At 51.9% G+C, this 6,938-nt stretch overlaps 1 long non-coding RNA gene across 3 annotated transcripts; it reads left to right on the top strand.

Moving 5' to 3' along the window:
* The first annotated feature begins 441 nt into the window (after positions 1–441).
* On the top strand, positions 442–4,783 carry LOC137771902 (uncharacterized). Of its 3 annotated transcripts, XR_011075421.1 has the most exons (4): positions 2,393–2,567; positions 2,853–2,918; positions 3,191–3,334; positions 3,532–4,783. It is a non-coding gene; the product is annotated as an uncharacterized lncRNA (long non-coding RNA). The 3 variants fall into 3 exon arrangements; XR_011075422.1 differs by lacking the exons at positions 2,393–2,567; positions 2,853–2,918 and adding an exon at positions 442–540; XR_011075423.1 differs by lacking the exon at positions 2,853–2,918.
* The last annotated feature ends 2,155 nt before the right edge of the window (positions 4,784–6,938 follow it).

The following is a 6,938-nucleotide window of genomic DNA, read 5'->3' as shown; positions in this document are numbered from 1 at the left end:
CTGATCGCAGGTACTTGCCAGGCAAGATGGCCCATCCAATGGCTGGAGGGCCAGCCCCAACTAGATCCGCAGGGCACGCCTCAGTGTCACGCGGGGTCTTTTGCACAAGGGGGCAGTTGTGCGTCATATGCCAACCCCTTCTTCAGGGTTGGTTGGGGGATGTTGATTCCCAAAGAAAACGTCAGCAGCAGTGCCCGTGGGGATACCGGCTGCCTCTTGCCTGAAGGCCCCGAGCAGGGCTCCTTGAGGCCCCCTGGGGGGTTTCCTTCCCCTTTTCAGCCACATATGAAAGAGTTCTGTCTCTTTCAGCCACTCAGAGACAGAACTGTTCACAGATCCTCGAGATAACGCTTTCCCAGACATTTGAAGGGCATCTGAGAAGGAAAAGTGAAACTCTGACCTCAGCTATCTCCAGAGGGCTCAGAGCCGTGACACGGTCCGCCCACGATGCACTGGCGACGATGGGTGCACAGGGCCAGTCATCTGGGGGACAGCCCGACGGACCGGGAGTCGGCTTCCTTTGTCCTTGAAAAGCAGAGGGTAAGTCATGTCCCCAGGCCACCCTTATGCTCTCCCTTACAAAACATTTGATTTAAAAACCTCACGCTCAGAGAATCAACCAACATCAGCCCTCAAGACTCGGGGCCACTCTGGCGGGCGGGCGGGCGGGCGGGCATCAGATGCTGGGCCAGCTTGCTGGTCGGGCCCGCTCTGCGGGCTGCCGGGCTGTGCTGTGTCCCCTTTTGGAAGGGCAACCCTGTTGCCCAGGCCACTGCCACTGCAGCTGTCAGCGTGCTCCTGCCCAAAGCACAGGCGGCCTTGCTGGCGAGCGGCAGGCCTGGCCCTCAGCGCCCTGCTCAGTGAGGGGGTCCTGGGCGCAGGACTTGCCCTTCCATGGCCACGTCGCAGGCTCTGGACCAATATCCGACTGTTTGCAGCACGTTGGCCGTTTCCGTGGTCTTTGATCACGGCGGCCGGATTTGTTTTGGGATTGAAGGACCTCCTCCGGCCGCTTCCATGCACACGGGCAGGACCCCCGTGTCATCACCTGGGCCAGGGCTGGTGTAACAGGTCAGGAAGCACCCAGACCTGTGTTCCGGCCCCTTCTTTTAATTTCAGTCTAAAGAATTTAGGACCATTTTGGGGGGGGGGGAGGGTGGTGGCGTTTTCACTCTGGACGACGAGTCCTCTCGCGGTCAGAGAAGCTGGGGGGAGTCGGGTGTGGATGAGGCCGCCCGGGGACGGGCCCTGGCTGTGCACCCTTGGACGCCTTCTCAAGCTCAGCCTCAGTTTCTGCTCCGTGGTCTGGGGTAACAGGGGCACCAGAGCGCCCATCTTCAAGGGTGGGGAAGAGTATGAAGTGAACCCATGCAGGGAGCACCTTCCAGCCCTCGATACGAAATTGCTGTGATATGTACCAGTCAGGGCCTGGCAGCAAACAAGACGGCTCCCTCCAGAGGGGTTTTGTATGAATCGGTTCAGGCCCCCATGACAAATATGACAGATGGGTGGCTTAAACTACAGGGTCCCCTGTCTCCAGTCCTGGAGGCTAGAATCCCAGATCCAGGTGTGGGCAGGGCTGGTTCCTCCTGAGTCCTCCCTCTTCGGCGTGTAGACGGCCGTCTTCTCCCTGTGTCCTCACGGGGTCGTCCCTCTGTGTGTGTCTGTGTCCTGACCTCCTCTTCCTATAAGGACACCAGTCCTATGGGATTAGGACCCACCGTAGTGACCGCATTTTACCTTATCCATCTCTTTAAAGGCCCCGGGTCTAAACGTAGTCACATTCTGAGGTGCCGGGGGTTAGGGCATCGGTATATGAATTTGCAGGGGGGAACATAATTCAGCCCATGACAAGTTTAATGAAAGAATAGTTTACAGAGTCGCGGTCAGGTGAGAGGAAATCAATAAGGGGTGAAGGGCACCCAGATGCTGGCAACAGTGGGGAGCTGATACCCAGAGACAAGGGAGGGGGCTGGGCTGGAGGAAAGGGCTGCCTGGTGCGGGTGTGGCAGCCCCTGCAGCAGAGGGGCCCAGCCTGGCAGGAGTGGCCAGAAGAATAGATGTCCAGTGTCTCTCTCCTGTCCTCTGGTCCCGATGGCCAACTGTGTCCAGAATCCAGAGGGTGGCAGGGACAAATGGACACAGTCCATAACGGCTGGCCCCTGTCCTCTTCTCGGGGCACAGAGCAGAGCAGGGCAGCGAGAGGGCGGGGCACACAGAGGCTCCGCAAAGCACAGCGTGTGAGTGCTTTGACCCCAACCACGTGGACAGCTTAATAAACCAAACAAAGCAGAAAAAACTAAAACAAACAAACCGGTCAGCTGTTCTGTCCCTGCCAGCCAGTAAGTTTGGAACACACTGCCTAAAATGCAAGTCACCCCACCTGGTAGACGGCCCCAGCTTCTCACTGGCTTATGGGGCTGACATTGGGTCTGGGACCAGAGACGCTGTTTGGGGCAGCTGGTCCTGGAGAGCGGGGGTGCCCAGAGCTGGTGCCCCAGAGCTGCCACGTTCACGATAAGGATGCTTTTGCAAGTTGCCGAGGACCAAAGGATCCCCAAGCACCCGTGAGTCTCTGTGTCAAAGGGGCCCAAATGGCCCCTGAGGGGGGATCATGGGCCTACCCTTGGGGTCTGCTCAGCTCTCTACACCACCCCGCTTCATTCGGGGGCCTCACTTACACAGAAAGGCACCAGCCCCTCACTCCCTGCTTTTCAGGCAGTTAGAGCTTGTGGTTCTCAGTGGACCCCATGGGAGGCTGTCCTGGGGGACTCCTCAGAGAGGATGTGGTGGGTTTTGGTCATTTGGGGGAGGGGGCTGCCCAGCACCTAACCCCCCCTTCCTATTGGCAGATCTTCTGTGTGTGATGTTGATGGATAAGAGCCCACTCCTGTGGAAGAGGATGGGAAGTCCTCCAGGTCTGTCTCCTTAGCAACTGGGCCATGGACATGTCACCCAGGCTTGGCTAATCAGATGTGCCCATGAGAGGCTCGGCTTCTGGACCAGAAAGGGCAGGGTTAGGATTCTCCTGGAATAGCGTGGCAATGTCCCGTTGCTATGGCAGCCGTGTGCAGTGGCAGGGTGTCCTGCGGCAGCGTTGGGGGCAGGACACTTGCCCAGCCCACTCGTGGCCTCCCAGGCTGTCTTTACTCCTGCCTCTTACAGGGCCTTCCATCATGTTCTTTTCCAGATGGAGAACCAGACTCAGCTTCTGTTGCTTGCCGCCGGGAATCCTGGCCCACGGAAAGTGAAACTTGCACTCATGCCCAGAAGCAGCTGGTCTTGGGCATCTTCCTTCTGAGCAACTGGTCTTATTTCGTGGACACTGACTTGTGTAATGGCTCTTGTTTCGCTCTCAGGGTTGGTTGCTGGGAGGCTCAGGGGAGGTGCCCTGAGCAGGCGTTTAGGACCCTGTGCCACCCGCAGATGGTCCCACATTCCTCGATACAGGCGTCAGGGCCAATAGCACTGGAGGGGGGGGGGTCCCATTTGCTAAGAGACTGCTGACTCACCCCACCTGCCTTTTGCCAGCTTGGTGATCTCGGGCAAGGGCCTTCTTCCTTCTGGGCCTCAGTTTCCTTATCTGTGAAATGGGATCCATCACAGTGCCTGCCCCCAGCCTCGTTGTGGAGAACAAGTGAGCCAGAGCCAGGAAAACACCCCATATCTTGCTCACAGCCGCCATTCAGTAAGTGCTGAATATTATTTTTAATCATCTCATTTCCAGAACCTTATTTTCCCTGTGCCTCACTTTCCTTGCAAACTTCTAAATTATTTTATTTCCTGAGGAATTTTAAAGATCTTGGTAAGCCACCTTAAAGTCCTTTAGCTGGGATCTAAAAAGCTTCTGCTCAAGTAGAACACGTGCTCTGACATCTTATACCACCTGAGAAGGATCACCCCCACCATCGCCAGACCGGGGAATTAAAAGTATTTCCATCTTAAAGATGCTCATCATCACTAATTATTAGAGAAATGCAAATCAAAACTACAATGAGGTACCACCTCACACTGGTCAGAATGGCCATAATTAAAAGTCTACAAATAACGAATCCTGGAGAGGGTGTGGAGAAAAGGGAACCCTCCTACACTGTTGGTGGGAATGTAAATTGGTGCAGCCACTGTGGAAAACGGTATGGAGGGTCCTTAAAAAACTAAAAATAGAGTTGCCATATGATCCAGCAATCCCACTTCTGGGGATATATCTGGAAAAAACTGTAATTCGAAAAGATACCTGCACCCCAATGTTCACAGCAGCCCTATTTACAATAGCCAAGTCATGGAAGCAACCTAAGTGTCCGTCAACAGGTGAATGGATAAAGAAGATGTGGTACATATATACAATGGAATACTATTCAGCCATGAAAAAGAATGAAATGCCATTTGCAGCAACATGGATGGACCTAGAGATGATCATACTAAGTGAAGTAAGTCAGACAGAGAAAGACAAATATCATATGATATCACTTATATGTGGAATCTAAAATACAAGACAAATGAACATATCTATGAAACAGAAACAGACTCACAGACATAGAGAACAGACTTGTGGTTGCCAAGCAGGAGAGGGGGAGAGGGATGGATTGGGAGTTTGGGGTTAGCAGAGGCAAACCATTATATACAGGATAGATAAACAACAAGGTCCTACTGTAGAGCACAGGGAACTATATTCACTATCCTGTGATACACCATCATGGAAAAGAATCTGAAAAAGAATGTCTATATAGGTATAACTGAATCACTTTGTTGTACAGCAGAAATTAACACAACATTGTAAATCAACTCTACTTCCATCAGACAAATTAAAAAAAAAATAGATACATGAAAAAAAAGTATTTTCATTTTTAATAGAGTCTCTAAGCACCAATAGAAAATATTTAGAAAAGTGGATGACTTCAGGCGATGAATATTCATTGAGCGCCTATATTGCTCTGGCACCAGTCTAGATGCTGGGGGTAGAGGGCTTTGAAAAGTCTTTGCTGCTATGGACCCACATCCTTGTGCAGGAGAAAGAGAATAAGCAAATGATGTTGTGCTGGAGAATGAGGGGGCTCTGAAGAAAAGTTAAGCAAAGGGAGGGGAGAGAGAATGAAAAGATGCCAGAGACAGGGGACAGGGAAAGGGTGTTTGCACAAGGCCCGAGTGAAGGGAGGTGGGGAGTTGTGCAGGCATTTGGGGAAGAACATTCTGGGCCCAGGGAACAGCCGTGCAAAGGCCCTGTGGGCAGCTGGCTTTAGTCTCACAACTGGCCCGGCTCTCTCAGGAATGCTGGCAAAGAGTAAGGACGTGGAATCTTCCTGGATTTATGAACCACGTCTTCAGGCATAATCACAGGTAAATGTTGATACAGCGTATGTACATGGAAATATCTTACCACAATACAGTGTGAACTCGAGAGGAAAATCCAAAGGGTCTCAGATTGTTTTACAGCTCCAGGAAGATGACACGTATGATGTTAATGACAGCATTTTACAGTTTCCGAAGTGGGGAGAAACACAATGTGTGCGTAAAACCTACCCAGGAAATGAGGTTCTTCAATTGTCTGTGAGGCTTGTCTCATAATTGATTCAGTGCCCGCTGCTCATGCATTTGGAATAACACTCATATTTTGCCAGGACTGGAAAATATGTATCCAAATGTCTATGTACTCACTTAAAAAAAAAAAAAAAAAGTCTAGACACCCACGCTCACTCTACTTTGGAGACTGAGATAAGCTAGCATTTCGAAACACAGCCTATTAGGCAAATACTCCAGCATTTCTCTGAATTCACCTTCACTTTTCTGTTAAATGGAGTCATTTACCTGAAGAAGAGACCCTGGGGGACCCACTGACCCGTTTTGCAGATGAGTGGCCAAGGCTCAGAGTGAGGAGAGGACACCCAGGTCCCTTGCCAGCTGACGGCCTGCCAGCACCAGGACTAGGGATTCATCCTGAACCTGTGCCACAGACCTCCAGTTGCCTCCCAATATTTATTCTTTGCCTTTTTCTTAGTAAAAGAACTCCTAGTTTTTCAGCTGACATGTGACTACCCAGAAAAACGATGACATGGCTAGGCTTCCCATGCAGCTTGGTATGGCCAGTGGGAATGAGTCAAAGTGTGTGAGCAACCTCCAGGGAGGGAGAGTACCCTTCTTTGCCATTTCTCTTTCCTGCACTGGAATGCAGATTTGATGGCTTGAGCTCAAGCAGCCATCTTGAGCCATGAGGAGGATGTCTTTGCTGAACATGGCAGAGCAGCCTGAGAGATGAACCCTGGGTCTCTGATGAGCTCATGAAGCCCCCTACCAGCCCTGGAATCACAAAATGCCCACCTCTGGACTTCTCTTATATGAGAGAGAATTACTTTTTAAAGATAGCTTTTTTGTCCCTTGCTGTTGAACCAACAGAGACCTTCCCTGGGTCTCTTCTCCCTGCCATGTGGCTGTTTCTGCAACTCTCTCATCATGATAGAGATAAAGAACAACCCCAGAGAGGGGGCGTGAACTGCCCGACGTCACAGAGCTTCTCTTATATAAACATCCACTTCAGACCTGCACAGAATAATTGCTAAAACAAATAAGGCCTGCCTCCAGAGTGCTGGGCAAGACCGTGGCCTAGAGAGCATTTCCCAACAGGATGTCCACATGACCACTAATCGATGAGGCTGGTGACATTTTGAAGGCCTTTGTCACTGCGGCTGCTGTCAGCCCAACTCTGCCCCGCCCTCCTCAGGGACACGCTGCAGGGCCTGGTGGGTGACCCCTGTGGCTCTGAGAAAACACTTCCCTGGAGGCCCAGCCTCTGGGACAGTTGGGGGCATTGATCCACCAGGCCCTGATCAGGCTTCCCTCCCTCCCTCCCTCCCCCCTTCCTATTTGTCTGCATTTCCTGTTGGCAAAGATTTTCTTTGAGACCCTAAGGATACTGCAGTGCACCCCCCCTCCCTGTAATTGCCTCT

The sequence above is a fragment of the Eschrichtius robustus genome, chromosome 11, assembly GCF_028021215.1.
Source record: "Eschrichtius robustus isolate mEscRob2 chromosome 11, mEscRob2.pri, whole genome shotgun sequence".
NCBI lineage: Eukaryota > Metazoa > Chordata > Mammalia > Artiodactyla > Eschrichtiidae > Eschrichtius > Eschrichtius robustus.
Note: the sequence above shows the minus strand (reverse complement) of the source record. Positions and strands in the feature narration are given on the sequence as shown.